The sequence below is a fragment of the Pseudophryne corroboree genome, chromosome 11, assembly GCF_028390025.1.
Source record: "Pseudophryne corroboree isolate aPseCor3 chromosome 11, aPseCor3.hap2, whole genome shotgun sequence".
In the NCBI taxonomy this organism is placed as follows: Eukaryota; Metazoa; Chordata; class Amphibia; order Anura; family Myobatrachidae; genus Pseudophryne; species Pseudophryne corroboree.
This window is the reverse complement of record NC_086454.1, coordinates 179,354,360-179,376,641: the sequence shown is the minus strand read 5'-3', so window position 1 is coordinate 179,376,641 and position 22,282 is coordinate 179,354,360. Positions and strand designations below refer to the sequence as shown.

Below are 22,282 nucleotides of genomic sequence, written 5' to 3'. Positions count from 1 at the left end.
GAAATGCATTCAAGATGAAGAGAATAAAAGCATGTTATGTTTAAGAATTGAGTTCTCAATCTCAGCTTAGCTCACCTACATATATATCCTGTTTTACAATGGACTTCTTTTTAAACCATATAATCTCAGACAGTGTCTTCCTGCATTCTATGTACATGCTTGTGACCTTGTATAAATGTTTCCCAGTGGCAACTTATGCATGCAGATTCTTTCTATCTGGACTTACAGCTGTAGAGATGTAATGAAAGGTAAGAAATAATGTCTGGTAATCAACAAACTATTAATTGTGCAGTGTCAGTTGTTATAATTCCAAACTTTATTAAGGAATAGACCATAAGTTCTCAAACTCAGTCCTCAGGACCCCACACAGTGTATGTTTTGCAGGTAATCCAGCAGGTGCATAGGTGTATTAATTACTCACTGACACATTTTAAAAAGTCCACTTGTGGAGCTAATTATTTACTTGTGGTTCTGCGAGGAGACCTGCAAAACATGCACTGTGTGGGGTTCTGAGAACCGAGTTTGAGAACCTGTGGAATAGACCAATGAAAAACCTAATATATTTTAAATGATTATTATTTGATAAAATGTCCGTAAAATGTGCAATACAGTTCATGAGCACTAGTGTTGGCATGGTGTGATGTTAAAGGCTCTGATTTCTAATTAATTTAGTACAAGATCAAAAGTCCTTGACACCTATATTTGATATTAAACTATACTAGCTATTATATTTCACAAAGTTTACATATTAATATTGAAGCAAATTAAAATAAAATGTATCAGATATTTCTGCCAACAGGAAAAATGTTTTGATTTCCAAGTAGCACCATCCAATTGAGGTCAGGTAGTTGTGGCCGAGTGGTTAAGGTTATGGACTTGAAATCCATTGGGGTTTTCCCGTGCAGGTTCAAATCCTGCCAGCTACGTACTGCTTTTTATGCATGTAGAAAGCTAAGCTCATTTGTCCTTGATAACTTTATTTTCCATGAAACTAAAGTAGCTTTTACATTTCCCAAAGTATAACTTACTGTAAAAGCTACCAAAAAAGGAAAACATTGATTTTGTACACAGCTTGTCAGTGAAACAACATTAAGGTAGTTGTGGCCGAGTGGTTAAGGTGATGGACTCGAAATCCATTTGCTTTTCAAGCTGGTTTAAAAACGAAATGCATTCAAGATGAAGAGAATCAAAGCATGTTATGTTTAAGAATTGAGTTCTCAATCTCAGCTTAGCTCACCTACAGATATATCCTGTTTTACAATGGACTTCTTTTTAAACCATATAATCTCAGACAGTGTCTTCCTGCATTCTATGTACATGCTTGTGACCTTGTATAAATGTTTCCCAGTGGCAACTTATTCATGCAGATTCTTTCTAACTGGACTTACAGCTGTAGAGATGTAGTGAAAGGTAAGAAATAATGTCTGGTAATCAACAAACTATTAATTGTGCAGTGTCAGTTGTTATAATTCCAAACTTTATTAAGGAATAGACCATAAGTTCTCAAACTCAGTCCTCAGGACCCCACACAGTGTATGTTTTGCAGGTAACCCAGCAGGTGCATAGGTGTATTAATTACTCACTGACACATTTTAAAAAGTCCACTTGTGGAGCTAATTATTTACTTGTGGTTCTGCGAGGAGACCTGCAAAACATGCACTGTGTGGGGTTCTGAGAACCGAGTTTGAGAACCTGTGGAATAGACCAATGAAAAACCTAATATATTTTAAATGATTATTATTTGATAAAATGTCCGTAAAATGTACAATACAGTTCATGAGCACTAGTGTTGGCATGGTGTGATGTTAAAGGCTCTGATTTCTAATTAATTTAGTACAAGATCAAAAGTCCTTGACACCTATATTTGACATTAAACTATACTAGCTATTATATTTCACAAAGTTTACATATTAATATTGAAGCAAATTAAAATAAAATGTATCAGATATTTCTGCCAACAGGAAAAATGTTTTGATTTCCAAGTAGCACCATCCAATTGAGGTCAGGTAGTTGTGGCCGAGTGGTTAAGGCGATGGACTTGAAATCCATTGGGGTTTCCCCGCGCAGGTTCAAATCCTGCCAGCTACGTACTGCTTTTTATGCATGTAGAAAGCTAAGCTCATTTGTCCTTGATAACTTTATTTTCCATGAAACTAAAGTAGCTTTTACATTTCCCAAAGTATAACTTACTGTAAAAGCTACCAAAAAAGGAAAACATTGATTTTGTACACAGCTTGTCAGTGAAACAACATTAAGGTAGTTGTGGCCGAGTGGTTAAGGTGATGGACTCGAAATCCATTTGCTTTTCAAGCTGGTTTAAAAACGAAATGCATTCAAGATGAAGAGAATAAAAGCATGTTATGTTTAAGAATTGAGTTCTCAATCTCAGCTTAGCTCACCTACATATATATCCTGTTTTACAATGGACTTCTTTTTAAACCATATAATCTCAGACAGTGTCTTCCTGCATTCTATGTACATGCTTGTGACCTTGTATAAATGTTTCCCAGTGGCAACTTATGCATGCAGATTCTTTCTATCTGGACTTACAGCTGTAGAGATGTAATGAAAGGTAAGAAATAATGTCTGGTAATCAACAAACTATTAATTGTGCAGTGTCAGTTGTTATAATTCCAAACTTTATTAAGGAATAGATCATAAGTTCTCAAACTCAGTCCTCAGGACCCCACACAGTGTATGTTTTGCAGGTAACCCAGCAGGTGCATAGGTGTATTAATTACTCACTGACACATTTTAAAAAGTCCACTTGTGGAGCTAATTATTTACTTGTGGTTCTGCGAGGAGACCTGCAAAACATGCACTGTGTGGGGTTCTGAGAACCGAGTTTGAGAACCTGTGGAATAGACCAATGAAAAACCTAATATATTTTAAATGATTATTATTTGATAAAATGTCCGTAAAATGTACAATACAGTTCATGAGCACTAGTGTTGGCATGGTGTGATGTTAAAGGCTCTGATTTCTAATTAATTTAGTACAAGATCAAAAGTCCTTGACACCTATATTTGACATTAAACTATACTAGCTATTATATTTCACAAAGTTTACATATTAATATTGAAGCAAATTAAAATAAAATGTATCAGATATTTCTGCCAACAGGAAAAATGTTTTGATTTCCAAGTAGCACCATCCAATTGAGGTCAGGTAGTTGTGGCCGAGTGGTTAAGGCGATGGACTTGAAATCCATTGGGGTTTCCCCGCGCAGGTTCAAATCCTGCCAGCTACGTACTGCTTTTTATGCATGTAGAAAGCTAAGCTCATTTGTCCTTGATAACTTTATTTTCCATGAAACTAAAGTAGCTTTTACATTTCCCAAAGTATAACTTACTGTAAAAGCTACCAAAAAAGGAAAACATTGATTTTGTACACAGCTTGTCAGTGAAACAACATTAAGGTAGTTGTGGCCGAGTGGTTAAGGTGATGGACTCGAAATCCATTTGCTTTTCAAGCTGGTTTAAAAACGAAATGCATTCAAGATGAAGAGAATCAAAGCATGTTATGTTTAAGAATTGAGTTCTCAATCTCAGCTTAGCTCACCTACATATATATCCTGTTTTACAATGGACTTCTTTTTAAACCATATAATCTCAGACAGTGTCTTCCTGCATTCTATGTACATGCTTGTGACCTTGTATAAATGTTTCCCAGTGGCAACTTATGCATGCAGATTCTTTCTATCTGGACTTACAGCTGTAGAGATGTAATGAAAGGTAAGAAATAATGTCTGGTAATCAACAAACTATTAATTGTGCAGTGTCAGTTGTTATAATTCCAAACTTTATTAAGGAATAGACCATAAGTTCTCAAACTCAGTCCTCAGGACCCCACACAGTGTATGTTTTGCAGGTAACCCAGCAGGTGCATAGGTGTATTAATTACTCACTGACACATTTTAAAAAGTCCACTTGTGGAGCTAATTATTTACTTGTGGTTCTGCGAGGAGACCTGCAAAACATGCACTGTGTGGGGTTCTGAGAACCGAGTTTGAGAACCTGTGGAATAGACCAATGAAAAACCTAATATATTTTAAATGATTATTATTTGATAAAATGTCCGTAAAATGTACAATACAGTTCATGAGCACTAGTGTTGGCATGGTGTGATGTTAAAGGCTCTGATTTCTAATTAAGTTAGTACAAGATCAAAAGTCCTTGACACCTATATTTGACATTAAACTATACTAGCTATTATATTTCACAAAGTTTACATATTAATATTGAAGCAAATTAAATAAAATGTATCAGATATTTCTGCCAACAGGAAAAATGTTTTGATTTCCAAGTAGCACCATCCAATTGACGTCAGGTAGTTGTGGCCGAGTGGTTAAGGCGATGGACTTGAAATCCATTGGGGTTTCCCCGCGCAGGTTGAAATCCTGCCAGCTACGTACTGCTTTATATGCATGTAGAAAGCTAAGCTCATTTGTCCTTGATAACTTTATTTTCCATGAGACTAAAGTAGCTTTTACATTTCCCAAAGTTTAACTTACTGTAAAAGCTACCAAAAAAGGAAAACATTGATTTTGCACACAGCTTGTCAGTGAAACAACATTAAGGTAGTTGTGGCCGAGTGGTTAAGGTGATGGACTCGAAATCCATTTGCTTTTCAAGCTGGTTTAAAAACGAAATGCATTCAAGATGAAGAGAATCAAAGCATGTTATGTTTAAGAATTGAGTTCTCAATGTCAGCTTAGCTCACCTACATATATATCCTGTTTTACAATGGACTTCTTTTTAAACCATATAATCTCAGACAGTGTCTTCCTGCATTCTATGTACATGCTTGTGACCTTGTATAAATGTTTCCCAGTGGCAACTTATGCATGCAGATTCTTTCTATCTGGACTTACAGCTGTAGAGATGTAATGAAAGGTAAGAAATAATGTCTGGTAATCAACAAACTATTAATTGTGCAGTGTCAGTTGTTATAATTCCAAACTTTATTAAGGAATAGACCATAAGTTCTCAAACTCAGTCCTCAGGACCCCACACAGTGTATGTTTTGCAGGTAACCCAGCAGGTGCATAGGTGTATTAATTACTTACTGACACATTTTAAAAAGTCCACTTGTGGAGCTAATTATTTACTTGTGGTTCTGCGAGGAGACCTGCAAAACATGCACTGTGTGGGGTTCTGAGAACCGAGTTTGAGAACCTGTGGAATAGACCAATGAAAAACCTAATATATTTTAAATGATTATTATTTGATAAAATGTCCGTAAAATGTACAATACAGTTCATGAGCACTAGTGTTGGCATGGTGTGATGTTAAAGGGTCTGATTTCTAATTAATTTAGTACAAGATCAAAAGTCCTTGACACCTATATTTGACATAAACTATACTAGCTATTATATTTCACAAAGTTTACATATTAATATTGAAGCAAATTAAAATAAAATGTATCAGATATTTCTGCCAACAGGAAAAATGTTTTGATTTCCAAGTAGCACCATCCAATTGAGGTCAGGTAGTTGTGGCCGAGTGGTTAAGGCGATGGACTTGAAATCCATTGGGGTTATCCCGCGCAGGTTCAAATCCTGCCAGCTACGTACTGCTTTTTATGCATGTAGAAAGCTAAGCTTATTTGTCCTTGATAACTTTATTTTCCATGAAACTAAAGTAGCTTTTACATTTCCCAAAGTATAACTTACTGTAAAAGCTACCAAAAAAGGAAAACATTGATTTTGCACACAGCTTGTCAGTGAAACAACATTAAGGTAGTTGTGGCCGAGTGGTTAAGGTGATGGACTCGAAATCCATTTGCTTTTCAAGCTGGTTTAAAAACAAAATGCATTCAAGATGAAGAGAATCAAAGCATGTTATGTTTAAGAATTGAGTTCTCAATCTCAGCTTAGCTCACCTACATATATATCCTGTTTTACAATGGACTTCTTTTTAAACCATATAATCTCAGACAGTGTCTTCCTGCATTCTATGTACATGCTTGTGACCTTGTATAAATGTTTCCCAGTGGCAACTTATGCATGCAGATTCTTTCTATCTGGACTTACAGCTGTAGAGATGTAATGAAAGGTAAGAAATAATGTCTGGTAATCAACAAACTATTAATTGTGCAGTGTCAGTTGTTATAATTCCAAACTTTATTAAGGAATAGACCATAAGTTCTCAAACTCAGTCCTCAGGACCCCACACAGTGTATGTTTTGCAGGTAACCCAGCAGGTGCATAGGTGTATTAATTACTTACTGACACATTTTAAAAAGTCCACTTGTGGAGCTAATTATTTACTTGTGGTTCTGCGAGGAGACCTGCAAAACATGCACTGTGTGGGGTTCTGAGAACCGAGTTTGAGAACCTGTGGAATAGACCAATGAAAAACCTAATATATTTTAAATGATTATTATTTGATAAAATGTCCGTAAAATGTACAATACAGTTCATGAGCACTAGTGTTGGCATGGTGTGATGTTAAAGGCTCTGATTTCTAATTAATTTAGTACAAGATCAAAAGTCCTTGACACCTATATTTGACATTAAACTATACTAGCTATTATATTTCACAAAGTTTACATATTAATATTGAAGCAAATTAAAATAAAATGTATCAGATATTTCTGCCAACAGGAAAAATGTTTTGATTTCCAAGTAGCACCATCCAATTGAGGTCAGGTAGTTGTGGCCGAGTGGTTAAGGCGATGGACTTGAAATCCATTGGGGTTTCCCCGCGCAGGTTCAAATCCTGCCAGCTACGTACTGCTTTTTATGCATGTAGAAAGCTAAGCTCATTTGTCCTTGATAACTTTATTTTCCATGAAACTAAAGTAGCTTTTACATTTCCCAAAGTATAACTTACTGTAAAAGCTACCAAAAAAGGAAAACATTGATTTTGTACACAGCTTGTCAGTGAAACAACATTAAGGTAGTTGTGGCCGAGTGGTTAAGGTGATGGACTCGAAATCCATTTGCTTTTCAAGCTGGTTTAAAAACGAAATGCATTCAAGATGAAGAGAATCAAAGCATGTTATGTTTAAGAATTGAGTTCTCAATCTCAGCTTAGCTCACCTACATATATATCCTGTTTTACAATGGACTTCTTTTTAAACCATATAATCTCAGACAGTGTCTTCCTGCATTCTATGTACATGCTTGTGACCTTGTATAAATGTTTCCCAGTGGCAACTTATGCATGCAGATTCTTTCTATCTGGACTTACAGCTGTAGAGATGTAATGAAAGGTAAGAAATAATGTCTGGTAATCAACAAACTATTAATTGTGCAGTGTCAGTTGTTATAATTCCAAACTTTATTAAGGAATAGACCATAAGTTCTCAAACTCAGTCCTCAGGACCCCACACAGTGTATGTTTTGCAGGTAACCCAGCAGGTGCATAGGTGTATTAATTACTCACTGACACATTTTAAAAAGTCCACTTGTGGAGCTAATTATTTACTTGTGGTTCTGCGAGGAGACCTGCAAAACATGCACTGTGTGGGGTTCTGAGAACCGAGTTTGAGAACCTGTGGAATAGACCAATGAAAAACCTAATATATTTTAAATGATTATTATTTGATAAAATGTCCGTAAAATGTACAATACAGTTCATGAGCACTAGTGTTGGCATGGTGTGATGTTAAAGGCTCTGATTTCTAATTAAGTTAGTACAAGATCAAAAGTCCTTGACACCTATATTTGACATTAAACTATACTAGCTATTATATTTCACAAAGTTTACATATTAATATTGAAGCAAATTAAATAAAATGTATCAGATATTTCTGCCAACAGGAAAAATGTTTTGATTTCCAAGTAGCACCATCCAATTGACGTCAGGTAGTTGTGGCCGAGTGGTTAAGGCGATGGACTTGAAATCCATTGGGGTTTCCCCGCGCAGGTTGAAATCCTGCCAGCTACGTACTGCTTTATATGCATGTAGAAAGCTAAGCTCATTTGTCCTTGATAACTTTATTTTCCATGAGACTAAAGTAGCTTTTACATTTCCCAAAGTTTAACTTACTGTAAAAGCTACCAAAAAAGGAAAACATTGATTTTGCACACAGCTTGTCAGTGAAACAACATTAAGGTAGTTGTGGCCGAGTGGTTAAGGTGATGGACTCGAAATCCATTTGCTTTTCAAGCTGGTTTAAAAACGAAATGCATTCAAGATGAAGAGAATCAAAGCATGTTATGTTTAAGAATTGAGTTCTCAATGTCAGCTTAGCTCACCTACATATATATCCTGTTTTACAATGGACTTCTTTTTAAACCATATAATCTCAGACAGTGTCTTCCTGCATTCTATGTACATGCTTGTGACCTTGTATAAATGTTTCCCAGTGGCAACTTATGCATGCAGATTCTTTCTATCTGGACTTACAGCTGTAGAGATGTAATGAAAGGTAAGAAATAATGTCTGGTAATCAACAAACTATTAATTGTGCAGTGTCAGTTGTTATAATTCCAAACTTTATTAAGGAATAGACCATAAGTTCTCAAACTCAGTCCTCAGGACCCCACACAGTGTATGTTTTGCAGGTAACCCAGCAGGTGCATAGGTGTATTAATTACTTACTGACACATTTTAAAAAGTCCACTTGTGGAGCTAATTATTTACTTGTGGTTCTGCGAGGAGACCTGCAAAACATGCACTGTGTGGGGTTCTGAGAACCGAGTTTGAGAACCTGTGGAATAGACCAATGAAAAACCTAATATATTTTAAATGATTATTATTTGATAAAATGTCCGTAAAATGTACAATACAGTTCATGAGCACTAGTGTTGGCATGGTGTGATGTTAAAGGGTCTGATTTCTAATTAATTTAGTACAAGATCAAAAGTCCTTGACACCTATATTTGACATAAACTATACTAGCTATTATATTTCACAAAGTTTACATATTAATATTGAAGCAAATTAAAATAAAATGTATCAGATATTTCTGCCAACAGGAAAAATGTTTTGATTTCCAAGTAGCACCATCCAATTGAGGTCAGGTAGTTGTGGCCGAGTGGTTAAGGCGATGGACTTGAAATCCATTGGGGTTATCCCGCGCAGGTTCAAATCCTGCCAGCTACGTACTGCTTTTTATGCATGTAGAAAGCTAAGCTTATTTGTCCTTGATAACTTTATTTTCCATGAAACTAAAGTAGCTTTTACATTTCCCAAAGTATAACTTACTGTAAAAGCTACCAAAAAAGGAAAACATTGATTTTGCACACAGCTTGTCAGTGAAACAACATTAAGGTAGTTGTGGCCGAGTGGTTAAGGTGATGGACTCGAAATCCATTTGCTTTTCAAGCTGGTTTAAAAACAAAATGCATTCAAGATGAAGAGAATCAAAGCATGTTATGTTTAAGAATTGAGTTCTCAATCTCAGCTTAGCTCACCTACATATATATCCTGTTTTACAATGGACTTCTTTTTAAACCATATAATCTCAGACAGTGTCTTCCTGCATTCTATGTACATGCTTGTGACCTTGTATAAATGTTTCCCAGTGGCAACTTATGCATGCAGATTCTGTCTATCTGGACTTACAGCTGTAGAGATGTAATGAAAGGTAAGAAATAATGTCTGGTAATCAACAAACTATTAATTGTGCAGTGTCAGTTGTTATAATTCCAAACTTTATTAAGGAATAGACCATAAGTTCTCAAACTCAGTCCTCAGGACCCCACACAGTGTATGTTTTGCAGGTAATCCAGCAGGTGCATAGGTGTATTAATTACTCACTGACACATTTTAAAAAGTCCACTTGTGGAGCTAATTATTTACTTGTGGTTCTGCGAGGAGACCTGCAAAACATGCACTGTGTGGGGTTCTGAGAACCGAGTTTGAGAACCTGTGGAATAGACCAATGAAAAACCTAATATATTTTAAATGATTATTATTTGATAAAATGTCCGTAAAATGTGCAATACAGTTCATGAGCACTAGTGTTGGCATGGTGTGATGTTAAAGGCTCTGATTTCTAATTAATTTAGTACAAGATCAAAAGTCCTTGACACCTATATTTGATATTAAACTATACTAGCTATTATATTTCACAAAGTTTACATATTAATATTGAAGCAAATTAAAATAAAATGTATCAGATATTTCTGCCAACAGGAAAAATGTTTTGATTTCCAAGTAGCACCATCCAATTGAGGTCAGGTAGTTGTGGCCGAGTGGTTAAGGTTATGGACTTGAAATCCATTGGGGTTTTCCCGTGCAGGTTCAAATCCTGCCAGCTACGTACTGCTTTTTATGCATGTAGAAAGCTAAGCTCATTTGTCCTTGATAACTTTATTTTCCATGAAACTAAAGTAGCTTTTACATTTCCCAAAGTATAACTTACTGTAAAAGCTACCAAAAAAGGAAAACATTGATTTTGTACACAGCTTGTCAGTGAAACAACATTAAGGTAGTTGTGGCCGAGTGGTTAAGGTGATGGACTCGAAATCCATTTGCTTTTCAAGCTGGTTTAAAAACGAAATGCATTCAAGATGAAGAGAATCAAAGCATGTTATGTTTAAGAATTGAGTTCTCAATCTCAGCTTAGCTCACCTACAGATATATCCTGTTTTACAATGGACTTCTTTTTAAACCATATAATCTCAGACAGTGTCTTCCTGCATTCTATGTACATGCTTGTGACCTTGTATAAATGTTTCCCAGTGGCAACTTATTCATGCAGATTCTTTCTAACTGGACTTACAGCTGTAGAGATGTAATGAAAGGTAAGAAATAATGTCTGGTAATCAACAAACTATTAATTGTGCAGTGTCAGTTGTTATAATTCCAAACTTTATTAAGGAATAGACCATAAGTTCTCAAACTCAGTCCTCAGGACCCCACACAGTGTATGTTTTGCAGGTAACCCAGCAGGTGCATAGGTGTATTAATTACTCACTGACACATTTTAAAAAGTCCACTTGTGGAGCTAATTATTTACTTGTGGTTCTGCGAGGAGACCTGCAAAACATGCACTGTGTGGGGTTCTGAGAACCGAGTTTGAGAACCTGTGGAATAGACCAATGAAAAACCTAATATATTTTAAATGATTATTATTTGATAAAATGTCCGTAAAATGTACAATACAGTTCATGAGCACTAGTGTTGGCATGGTGTGATGTTAAAGGCTCTGATTTCTAATTAATTTAGTACAAGATCAAAAGTCCTTGACACCTATATTTGACATTAAACTATACTAGCTATTATATTTCACAAAGTTTACATATTAATATTGAAGCAAATTAAAATAAAATGTATCAGATATTTCTGCCAACAGGAAAAATGTTTTGATTTCCAAGTAGCACCATCCAATTGAGGTCAGGTAGTTGTGGCCGAGTGGTTAAGGCGATGGACTTGAAATCCATTGGGGTTTCCCCGCGCAGGTTCAAATCCTGCCAGCTACGTACTGCTTTTTATGCATGTAGAAAGCTAAGCTCATTTGTCCTTGATAACTTTATTTTCCATGAAACTAAAGTAGCTTTTACATTTCCCAAAGTATAACTTACTGTAAAAGCTACCAAAAAAGGAAAACATTGATTTTGTACACAGCTTGTCAGTGAAACAACATTAAGGTAGTTGTGGCCGAGTGGTTAAGGTGATGGACTCGAAATCCATTTGCTTTTCAAGCTGGTTTAAAAACGAAATGCATTCAAGATGAAGAGAATAAAAGCATGTTATGTTTAAGAATTGAGTTCTCAATCTCAGCTTAGCTCACCTACATATATATCCTGTTTTACAATGGACTTCTTTTTAAACCATATAATCTCAGACAGTGTCTTCCTGCATTCTATGTACATGCTTGTGACCTTGTATAAATGTTTCCCAGTGGCAACTTATGCATGCAGATTCTTTCTATCTGGACTTACAGCTGTAGAGATGTAATGAAAGGTAAGAAATAATGTCTGGTAATCAACAAACTATTAATTGTGCAGTGTCAGTTGTTATAATTCCAAACTTTATTAAGGAATAGATCATAAGTTCTCAAACTCAGTCCTCAGGACCCCACACAGTGTATGTTTTGCAGGTAACCCAGCAGGTGCATAGGTGTATTAATTACTCACTGACACATTTTAAAAAGTCCACTTGTGGAGCTAATTATTTACTTGTGGTTCTGCGAGGAGACCTGCAAAACATGCACTGTGTGGGGTTCTGAGAACCGAGTTTGAGAACCTGTGGAATAGACCAATGAAAAACCTAATATATTTTAAATGATTATTATTTGATAAAATGTCCGTAAAATGTACAATACAGTTCATGAGCACTAGTGTTGGCATGGTGTGATGTTAAAGGCTCTGATTTCTAATTAATTTAGTACAAGATCAAAAGTCCTTGACACCTATATTTGACATTAAACTATACTAGCTATTATATTTCACAAAGTTTACATATTAATATTGAAGCAAATTAAAATAAAATGTATCAGATATTTCTGCCAACAGGAAAAATGTTTTGATTTCCAAGTAGCACCATCCAATTGAGGTCAGGTAGTTGTGGCCGAGTGGTTAAGGCGATGGACTTGAAATCCATTGGGGTTTCCCCGCGCAGGTTCAAATCCTGCCAGCTACGTACTGCTTTTTATGCATGTAGAAAGCTAAGCTCATTTGTCCTTGATAACTTTATTTTCCATGAAACTAAAGTAGCTTTTACATTTCCCAAAGTATAACTTACTGTAAAAGCTACCAAAAAAGGAAAACATTGATTTTGTACACAGCTTGTCAGTGAAACAACATTAAGGTAGTTGTGGCCGAGTGGTTAAGGTGATGGACTCGAAATCCATTTGCTTTTCAAGCTGGTTTAAAAACGAAATGCATTCAAGATGAAGAGAATCAAAGCATGTTATGTTTAAGAATTGAGTTCTCAATCTCAGCTTAGCTCACCTACATATATATCCTGTTTTACAATGGACTTCTTTTTAAACCATATAATCTCAGACAGTGTCTTCCTGCATTCTATGTACATGCTTGTGACCTTGTATAAATGTTTCCCAGTGGCAACTTATGCATGCAGATTCTTTCTATCTGGACTTACAGCTGTAGAGATGTAATGAAAGGTAAGAAATAATGTCTGGTAATCAACAAACTATTAATTGTGCAGTGTCAGTTGTTATAATTCCAAACTTTATTAAGGAATAGACCATAAGTTCTCAAACTCAGTCCTCAGGACCCCACACAGTGTATGTTTTGCAGGTAACCCAGCAGGTGCATAGGTGTATTAATTACTCACTGACACATTTTAAAAAGTCCACTTGTGGAGCTAATTATTTACTTGTGGTTCTGCGAGGAGACCTGCAAAACATGCACTGTGTGGGGTTCTGAGAACCGAGTTTGAGAACCTGTGGAATAGACCAATGAAAAACCTAATATATTTTAAATGATTATTATTTGATAAAATGTCCGTAAAATGTACAATACAGTTCATGAGCACTAGTGTTGGCATGGTGTGATGTTAAAGGCTCTGATTTCTAATTAAGTTAGTACAAGATCAAAAGTCCTTGACACCTATATTTGACATTAAACTATACTAGCTATTATATTTCACAAAGTTTACATATTAATATTGAAGCAAATTAAAATAAAATGTATCAGATATTTCTGCCAACAGGAAAAATGTTTTGATTTCCAAGTAGCACCATCCAATTGACGTCAGGTAGTTGTGGCCGAGTGGTTAAGGCGATGGACTTGAAATCCATTGGGGTTTCCCCGCGCAGGTTGAAATCCTGCCAGCTACGTACTGCTTTATATGCATGTAGAAAGCTAAGCTCATTTGTCCTTGATAACTTTATTTTCCATGAGACTAAAGTAGCTTTTACATTTCCCAAAGTTTAACTTACTGTAAAAGCTACCAAAAAAGGAAAACATTGATTTTGCACACAGCTTGTCAGTGAAACAACATTAAGGTAGTTGTGGCCGAGTGGTTAAGGTGATGGACTCGAAATCCATTTGCTTTTCAAGCTGGTTTAAAAACGAAATGCATTCAAGATGAAGAGAATCAAAGCATGTTATGTTTAAGAATTGAGTTCTCAATGTCAGCTTAGCTCACCTACATATATATCCTGTTTTACAATGGACTTCTTTTTAAACCATATAATCTCAGACAGTGTCTTCCTGCATTCTATGTACATGCTTGTGACCTTGTATAAATGTTTCCCAGTGGCAACTTATGCATGCAGATTCTTTCTATCTGGACTTACAGCTGTAGAGATGTAATGAAAGGTAAGAAATAATGTCTGGTAATCAACAAACTATTAATTGTGCAGTGTCAGTTGTTATAATTCCAAACTTTATTAAGGAATAGACCATAAGTTCTCAAACTCAGTCCTCAGGACCCCACACAGTGTATGTTTTGCAGGTAACCCAGCAGGTGCATAGGTGTATTAATTACTTACTGACACATTTTAAAAAGTCCACTTGTGGAGCTAATTATTTACTTGTGGTTCTGCGAGGAGACCTGCAAAACATGCACTGTGTGGGGTTCTGAGAACCGAGTTTGAGAACCTGTGGAATAGACCAATGAAAAACCTAATATATTTTAAATGATTATTATTTGATAAAATGTCCGTAAAATGTACAATACAGTTCATGAGCACTAGTGTTGGCATGGTGTGATGTTAAAGGCTCTGATTTCTAATTAATTTAGTACAAGATCAAAAGTCCTTGACACCTATATTTGACATTAAACTATACTAGCTATTATATTTCACAAAGTTTACATATTAATATTGAAGCAAATTAAAATAAAATGTATCAGATATTTCTGCCAACAGGAAAAATGTTTTGATTTCCAAGTAGCACCATCCAATTGAGGTCAGGTAGTTGTGGCTGAGTGGTTAAGGTGATGGACTTGAAATCCATTGGGGTTTTCCCGCGCAGGTTCAAATCCTGCCAGCTACGTACTGCTTTTTATGCATGTAGAAAGCTAAGCTCATTTGTCCTTGATAACTTTATTTTCCATGATACTAAAGTAGCTTTTACATTTCCCAAAGTATAACTTACTGTAAAAGCTACCAAAAAAGGAAAACATTGATTTTGCACACAGCTTGTCAGTGAAACAACATTAAGGTAGTTGTGGCCGAGTGGTTAAGGTGATGGACTCGAAATCCATTTGCTTTTCAAGCTGGTTTAAAAACAAAATGCATTCAAGATGAAGAGAATCAAAGCATGTTATGTTTAAGAATTGAGTTCTCAATCTCAGCTTAGCTCACCTACATATATATCCTGTTTTACAATGGACTTCTTTTTAAACCATATAATCTCAGACAGTGTCTTCCTGCATTCTATGTACATGCTTGTGACCTTGTATAAATGTTTCCCAGTGGCAACTTATGCATGCAGATTCTGTCTATCTGGACTTACAGCTGTAGAGATGTAATGAAAGGTAAGAAATAATGTCTGGTAATCAACAAACTATTAATTGTGCAGTGTCAGTTGTTATAATTCCAAACTTTATTAAGGAATAGACCATAAGTTCTCAAACTCAGTCCTCAGGACCCCACACAGTGTATGTTTTGCAGGTAACCCAGCAGGTGCATAGGTGTATTAATTACTCACTGACACATTTTAAAAAGTCTACTTGTGGAGCTAATTATTTACTTGTGGTTCTGCGAGGAGACCTGCAAAACATGCACTGTGTGGGGTTCTGAGAACCGAGTTTGAGAACCTGTGGAATAGACCAATGAAAAACCTAATATATTTTAAATGATTATTATTTGATAAAATGTCCGTAAAATGTGCAATACAGTTCATGAGCACTAGTGTTGGCATGGTGTGATGTTAAAGGCTCTGATTTCTAATTAATTTAGTACAAGATCAAAAGTCCTTGACACCTATATTTGATATTAAACTATACTAGCTATTATATTTCACAAAGTTTACATATTAATATTGAAGCAAATTAAAATAAAATGTATCAGATATTTCTGCCAACAGGAAAAATGTTTTGATTTCCAAGTAGCACCATCCAATTGAGGTCAGGTAGTTGTGGCCGAGTGGTTAAGGTGATGGACTTGAAATCCATTGGGGTTTTCCCGTGCAGGTTCAAATCCTGCCAGCTACGTACTGCTTTTTATGCATGTAGAAAGCTAAGCTCATTTGTCCTTGATAACTTTATTTTCCATGAAACTAAAGTAGCTTTTACATTTCCCAAAGTATAACTTACTGTAAAAGCTACCAAAAAAGGAAAACATTGATTTTGTACACAGCTTGTCAGTGAAACAACATTAAGGTAGTTGTGGCCGAGTGGTTAAGGTGATGGACTCGAAATCCATTTGCTTTTCAAGCTGGTTTAAAAACGAAATGCATTCAAGATGAAGAGAATCAAAGCATGTTATGTTTAAGAATTGAGTTCTCAATCTCAGCTTAGCTCACCTACAGATATATCCTGTTTTACAATGGACTTCTTTTTAAACCATATAATCTCAGACAGTGTCTTCCTGCATTCTATGTACATGCTTGTGACCTTGTATAAATGTTTCCCAGTGGCAACTTATGCATGCAGATTCTTTCTATCTGGACTTACAGCTGTAGAGATGTAATGAAAGGTAAGAAATAATGTCTGGTAATCAACAAACTATTAATTGTGCAGTGTCAGTTGTTATAATTCCAAACTTTATTAAGGAATAGATCATAAGTTCTCAAACTCAGTCCTCAGGACCCCACACAGCGTATGTTTTGCAGGTAACCCAGCAGGTGCATAGGTGTATTAATTACTCACTGACACATTTTAAAAAGTCCACTTGTGGAGCTAATTATTTACTTGTGGTTCTGCGAGGAGACCTGCAAAACATGCACTGTGTGGGGTTCTGAGAACCGAGTTTGAGAACCTGTGGAATAGACCAATGAAAAACCTAATATATTTTAAATGATTATTATTTGATAAAATGTCCGTAAAATGTACAATACAGTTCATGAGCACTAGTGTTGGCATGGTGTGATGTTAAAGGCTCTGATTTCTAATTAATTTAGTACAAGATCAAAAGTCCTTGACACCTATATTTGACATTAAACTATACTAGCTATTATATTTCACAAAGTTTACATATTAATATTGAAGCAAATTAAAATAAAATGTATCAGATATTTCTGCCAACAGGAAAAATGTTTTGATTTCCAAGTAGCACCATCCAATTGAGGTCAGGTAGTTGTGGCTGAGTGGTTAAGGTGATGGACTTGAAATCCATTGGGGTTTTCCCGCGCAGGTTCAAATCCTGCCTGCTACATACTGCTTTTTATGCATGTAGAAAGCTAAGCTTATTTGTCCTTGATAACTTTATTTTCCATGAAACTAAAGTAGCTTTTACATTTCCCAAAGTATAACTTACTGTAAAAGCTACCAAAAAAGGAAAACATTGATTTTGCACACAGCTTGTCAGTGAAACAACATTAAGGTAGTTGTGGCCGAGTGGTTAAGGTGATGGACTCGAAATCCATTTGCTTTTCAAGCTGGTTTAAAAACAAAATGCATTCAAGATGAAGAGAATCAAAGCATGTTATGTTTAAGAATTGAGTTCTCAATCTCAGTTTAGCTCACCTACATATATATCCTGTTTTACAATGGACTTCTTTTTAAACCATATAATCTCAGACAGTGTCTTCCTGCATTCTATGTACATGCTTGTGACCTTGTATAAATGTTTCCCAGTGGCAACTTATGCATGCAGATTCTGTCTATCTGGACTTACAGCTGTAGAGATGTAATGAAAGGTAAGAAATAATGTCTGGTAATCAACAAACTATTAATTGTGCAGTGTCAGTTGTTATAATTCCAAACTTTATTAAGGAATAGACCATAAGTTCTCAAACTCAGTCCTCAGGACCCCACACAGTGTATGTTTTGCAGGTAACCCAGCAGGTGCATAGGTGTATTAATTACTCACTGACACATTTTAAAAAGTCCACTTGTGGAGCTAATTATTTACTTGTGGTTCTGCGAGGAGACCTGCAAAACATGCACTGTGTGGGGTTCTGAGAACCGAGTTTGAGAACCTGTGGAATAGACCAATGAAAAACCTAATATATTTTAAATGATTATTATTTGATAAAATGTCCGTAAAATGTGCAATACAGTTCATGAGCACTAGTGTTGGCATGGTGTGATGTTAAAGGCTCTGATTTCTAATTAATTTTGTACAAGATCAAAAGTCCTTGACACCTATATTTGATATTAAACTATACTAGCTATTATATTTCACAAAGTTTACATATTAATATTGAAGCAAATTAAAATAAAATGTATCAGATATTTCTGCCAACAGGAAAAATGTTTTGATTTCCAAGTAGCACCATCCAATTGAGGTCAGGTAGTTGTGGCCGAGTGGTTAAGGTGATGGACTTGAAATCCATTGGGGTTTTCCCGTGCAGGTTCAAATCCTGCCAGCTACGTACTGCTTTTTATGCATGTAGAAAGCTAAGCTCATTTGTCCTTGATAACTTTATTTTCCATGAAACTAAAGTAGCTTTTACATTTCCCAAAGTATAACTTACTGTAAAAGCTACCAAAAAAGGAAAACATTGATTTTGTACACAGCTTGTCAGTGAAACAACATTAAGGTAGTTGTGGCCGAGTGGTTAAGGTGATGGACTCGAAATCCATTTGCTTTTCAAGCTGGTTTAAAAACGAAATGCATTCAAGATGAAGAGAATCAAAGCATGTTATGTTTAAGAATTGAGTTCTCAATCTCAGCTTAGCTCACCTACAGATATATCCTGTTTTACAATGGACTTCTTTTTAAAGGGTTCACTACGGCTGGCCGGCGGTCGGGCTCCCGGCGACCAGCATCCCGGCGCCGGGAGCCCGACCGCCGGCTTACCGACAGCTTGGCGAGCGCAAATGAGCCCCTTGCGGGCTCGCTGCGCTCGCCACGCTACGGGCACGGTGGCGCGCTACGCGCGCCACACTATTTTATTCTCCCTCTATGGGGGTCGTGGACCCCCACGAGGGAAAATAATTGTCGGTATGCCGGCTGTCGGGCTCCCGGCGCCGGTATACTGAGCGCCGGGAGCCCGACCGCCGGCAAACAGAAGACCACCCCTTTTTAAACCATATAATCTCAGACAGTGTCTTCCTGCATTCTATGTACATGCTTGTGACCTTGTATAAATGTTTCCCAGTGGCAACTTATTCATGCAGATTCTTTCTAACTGGACTTACAGCTGTAGAGATGTAATGAAAGGTAAGAAATAATGTCTGGTAATCAACAAACTATTAATTGTGCAGTGTCAGTTGTTATAATTCCAAACTTTATTAAGGAATAGACCATAAGTTCTCAAACTCAGTCCTCAGGACCCCACACAGTGTATGTTTTGCAGGTAACCCAGCAGGTGCATAGGTGTATTAATTACTCACTGACACATTTTAAAAAGTCCACTTGTGGAGCTAATTATTTACTTGTGGTTCTGCGAGGAGACCTGCAAAACATGCACTGTGTGGGGTTCTGAGAACCGAGTTTGAGAACCTGTGGAATAGACCAATGAAAAACCTAATATATTTTAAATGATTATTATTTGATAAAATGTCCGTAAAATGTACAATACAGTTCATGAGCACTAGTGTTGGCATGGTGTGATGTTAAAGGCTCTGATTTCTAATTAATTTAGTACAAGATCAAAAGTCCTTGACACCTATATTTGACATTAAACTATACTAGCTATTATATTTCACAAAGTTTACATATTAATATTGAAGCAAATTAAAATAAAATGTGTCAGATATTTCTGCCAACAGGAAAAATGTTTTGATTTCCAAGTAGCACCATCCAATTGAGGTCAGGTAGTTGTGGCCGAGTGGTTAAGGCGATGGACTTGAAATCCATTGGGGTTTCCCCGCGCAGGTTCAAATCCTGCCAGCTACGTACTGCTTTTTATGCATGTAGAAAGCTAAGCTCATTTGTCCTTGATAACTTTATTTTCCATGAAACTAAAGTAGCTTTTACATTTCCCAAAGTATAACTTACTGTAAAAGCTACCAAAAAAGGAAAACATTGATTTTGTACACAGCTTGTCAGTGAAACAACATTAAGGTAGTTGTGGCCGAGTGGTTAAGGTGATGGACTCGAAATCCATTTGCTTTTCAAGCTGGTTTAAAAACGAAATGCATTCAAGATGAAGAGAATAAAAGCATGTTATGTTTAAGAATTGAGTTCTCAATCTCAGCTTAGCTCACCTACATATATATCCTGTTTTACAATGGACTTCTTTTTAAACCATATAATCTCAGACAGTGTCTTCCTGCATTCTATGTACATGCTTGTGACCTTGTATAAATGTTTCCCAGTGGCAACTTATGCATGCAGATTCTTTCTATCTGGACTTACAGCTGTAGAGATGTAATGAAAGGTAAGAAATAATGTCTGGTAATCAACAAACTATTAATTGTGCAGTGTCAGTTGTTATAATTCCAAACTTTATTAAGGAATAGATCATAAGTTCTCAAACTCAGTCCTCAGGACCCCACACAGTGTATGTTTTGCAGGTAACCCAGCAGGTGCATAGGTGTATTAATTACTCACTGACACATTTTAAAAAGTCCACTTGTGGAGCTAATTATTTACTTGTGGTTCTGCGAGGAGACCTGCAAAACATGCACTGTGTGGGGTTCTGAGAACCGAGTTTGAGAACCTGTGGAATAGACCAATGAAAAACCTAATATATTTTAAATGATTATTATTTGATAAAATGTCCGTAAAATGTACAATACAGTTCATGAGCACTAGTGTTGGCATGGTGTGATGTTAAAGGCTCTGATTTCTAATTAATTTAGTACAAGATCAAAAGTCCTTGACACCTATATTTGACATTAAACTATACTAGCTATTATATTTCACAAAGTTTACATATTAATATTGAAGCAAATTAAAATAAAATGTATCAGATATTTCTGCCAACAGGAAAAATGTTTTGATTTCCAAGTAGCACCATCCAATTGATGTCAGGTAGTTGTGGCCGAGTGGTTAAGGCGATAGACTTGAAATCCATTGGGGTTTCCCCGCGCAGGTTCAAATCCTGCCAGCTACGTACTGCTTTTTATGCATGTAGAAAGCTAAGCTCATTTGTCCTTGATAACTTTATTTTCCATGAAACTAAAGTAGCTTTTACATTTCCCAAAGTATAACTTACTGTAAAAGCTACCAAAAAAGGAAAACATTGATTTTGTACACAGCTTGTCAGTGAAACAACATTAAGGTAGTTGTGGCCGAGTGGTTAAGGTGATGGACTCGAAATCCATTTGCTTTTCAAGCTGGTTTAAAAACGAAATGCATTCAAGATGAAGAGAATCAAAGCATGTTATGTTTAAGAATTGAGTTCTCAATCTCAGCTTAGCTCACCTACATATATATCCTGTTTTACAATGGACTTCTTTTTAAACCATATAATCTCAGACAGTGTCTTCCTGCATTCTATGTACATGCTTGTGACCTTGTATAAATGTTTCCCAGTGGCAACTTATGCATGCAGATTCTTTCTATCTGGACTTACAGCTGTAGAGATGTAATGAAAGGTAAGAAATAATGTCTGGTAATCAACAAACTATTAATTGTGCAGTGTCAGTTGTTATAATTCCAAACTTTATTAAGGAATAGACCATAAGTTCTCAAACTCAGTCCTCAGGACCCCACACAGTGTATGTTTTGCAGGTAACCCAGCAGGTGCATAGGTGTATTAATTACTCACTGACACATTTTAAAAAGTCCACTTGTGGAGCTAATTATTTACTTGTGGTTCTGCGAGGAGACCTGCAAAACATGCACTGTGTGGGGTTCTGAGAACCGAGTTTGAGAACCTGTGGAATAGACCAATGAAAAACCTAATATATTTTAAATGATTATTATTTGATAAAATGTCCGTAAAATGTACAATACAGTTCATGAGCACTAGTGTTGGCATGGTGTGATGTTAAAGGCTCTGATTTCTAATTAAGTTAGTACAAGATCAAAAGTCCTTGACACCTATATTTGACATTAAACTATACTAGCTATTATATTTCACAAAGTTTACATATTAATATTGAAGCAAATTAAAATAAAATGTATCAGATATTTCTGCCAACAGGAAAAATGTTTTGATTTCCAAGTAGCACCATCCAATTGAGGTCAGGTAGTTGTGGCCGAGTGGTTAAGGCGATGGACTTGAAATCCATTGGGGTTTCCCCGCGCAGGTTGAAATCCTGCCAGCTACGTACTGCTTTATATGCATGTAGAAAGCTAAGCTCATTTGTCCTTGATAACTTTATTTTCCATGAGACTAAAGTAGCTTTTACATTTCCCAAAGTTTAACTTACTGTAAAAGCTACCAAAAAAGGAAAACATTGATTTT

At 36.1% G+C, this 22,282-nt stretch overlaps 19 non-coding genes across 19 annotated transcripts; all 19 read left to right on the top strand.

The window, feature by feature from the left end:
* The first annotated feature begins 844 nt into the window (after positions 1-844).
* TRNAS-UGA (transfer RNA serine (anticodon UGA)) lies at positions 845-926 on the top strand. The gene has a single exon. It is a non-coding gene; the product is annotated as a tRNA-Ser (tRNA).
* Positions 927-2,006: 1,080 nt separating this feature from the next.
* TRNAS-UGA (transfer RNA serine (anticodon UGA)) lies at positions 2,007-2,088 on the top strand. The gene has a single exon. It is a non-coding gene; the product is annotated as a tRNA-Ser (tRNA).
* Positions 2,089-3,168: 1,080 nt separating this feature from the next.
* Positions 3,169-3,250, top strand: TRNAS-UGA (transfer RNA serine (anticodon UGA)). The gene has a single exon. It is a non-coding gene; the product is annotated as a tRNA-Ser (tRNA).
* Positions 3,251-4,329: 1,079 nt separating this feature from the next.
* Positions 4,330-4,411, top strand: TRNAS-UGA (transfer RNA serine (anticodon UGA)). The gene has a single exon. It is a non-coding gene; the product is annotated as a tRNA-Ser (tRNA).
* Positions 4,412-5,490: 1,079 nt separating this feature from the next.
* On the top strand, positions 5,491-5,572 carry TRNAS-UGA (transfer RNA serine (anticodon UGA)). The gene has a single exon. It is a non-coding gene; the product is annotated as a tRNA-Ser (tRNA).
* A 1,080-nt stretch (positions 5,573-6,652) lies between these two features.
* TRNAS-UGA (transfer RNA serine (anticodon UGA)) lies at positions 6,653-6,734 on the top strand. The gene has a single exon. It is a non-coding gene; the product is annotated as a tRNA-Ser (tRNA).
* A 1,079-nt stretch (positions 6,735-7,813) lies between these two features.
* Positions 7,814-7,895, top strand: TRNAS-UGA (transfer RNA serine (anticodon UGA)). Its single transcript has one exon. It is a non-coding gene; the product is annotated as a tRNA-Ser (tRNA).
* Positions 7,896-8,974: 1,079 nt separating this feature from the next.
* TRNAS-UGA (transfer RNA serine (anticodon UGA)) lies at positions 8,975-9,056 on the top strand. The gene has a single exon. It is a non-coding gene; the product is annotated as a tRNA-Ser (tRNA).
* Positions 9,057-10,136: 1,080 nt separating this feature from the next.
* TRNAS-UGA (transfer RNA serine (anticodon UGA)) lies at positions 10,137-10,218 on the top strand. Its single transcript has one exon. It is a non-coding gene; the product is annotated as a tRNA-Ser (tRNA).
* Positions 10,219-11,298: 1,080 nt separating this feature from the next.
* TRNAS-UGA (transfer RNA serine (anticodon UGA)) lies at positions 11,299-11,380 on the top strand. Its single transcript has one exon. It is a non-coding gene; the product is annotated as a tRNA-Ser (tRNA).
* Positions 11,381-12,460: 1,080 nt separating this feature from the next.
* TRNAS-UGA (transfer RNA serine (anticodon UGA)) lies at positions 12,461-12,542 on the top strand. The gene has a single exon. It is a non-coding gene; the product is annotated as a tRNA-Ser (tRNA).
* A 1,080-nt stretch (positions 12,543-13,622) lies between these two features.
* On the top strand, positions 13,623-13,704 carry TRNAS-UGA (transfer RNA serine (anticodon UGA)). The gene has a single exon. It is a non-coding gene; the product is annotated as a tRNA-Ser (tRNA).
* A 1,080-nt stretch (positions 13,705-14,784) lies between these two features.
* Positions 14,785-14,866, top strand: TRNAS-UGA (transfer RNA serine (anticodon UGA)). The gene has a single exon. It is a non-coding gene; the product is annotated as a tRNA-Ser (tRNA).
* Positions 14,867-15,946: 1,080 nt separating this feature from the next.
* TRNAS-UGA (transfer RNA serine (anticodon UGA)) lies at positions 15,947-16,028 on the top strand. The gene has a single exon. It is a non-coding gene; the product is annotated as a tRNA-Ser (tRNA).
* A 1,080-nt stretch (positions 16,029-17,108) lies between these two features.
* On the top strand, positions 17,109-17,190 carry TRNAS-UGA (transfer RNA serine (anticodon UGA)). Its single transcript has one exon. It is a non-coding gene; the product is annotated as a tRNA-Ser (tRNA).
* A 1,080-nt stretch (positions 17,191-18,270) lies between these two features.
* Positions 18,271-18,352, top strand: TRNAS-UGA (transfer RNA serine (anticodon UGA)). Its single transcript has one exon. It is a non-coding gene; the product is annotated as a tRNA-Ser (tRNA).
* Positions 18,353-19,739: 1,387 nt separating this feature from the next.
* TRNAS-UGA (transfer RNA serine (anticodon UGA)) lies at positions 19,740-19,821 on the top strand. Its single transcript has one exon. It is a non-coding gene; the product is annotated as a tRNA-Ser (tRNA).
* A 1,080-nt stretch (positions 19,822-20,901) lies between these two features.
* TRNAS-UGA (transfer RNA serine (anticodon UGA)) lies at positions 20,902-20,983 on the top strand. Its single transcript has one exon. It is a non-coding gene; the product is annotated as a tRNA-Ser (tRNA).
* Positions 20,984-22,063: 1,080 nt separating this feature from the next.
* Positions 22,064-22,145, top strand: TRNAS-UGA (transfer RNA serine (anticodon UGA)). The gene has a single exon. It is a non-coding gene; the product is annotated as a tRNA-Ser (tRNA).
* Positions 22,146-22,282: the final 137 nt, after the last annotated feature.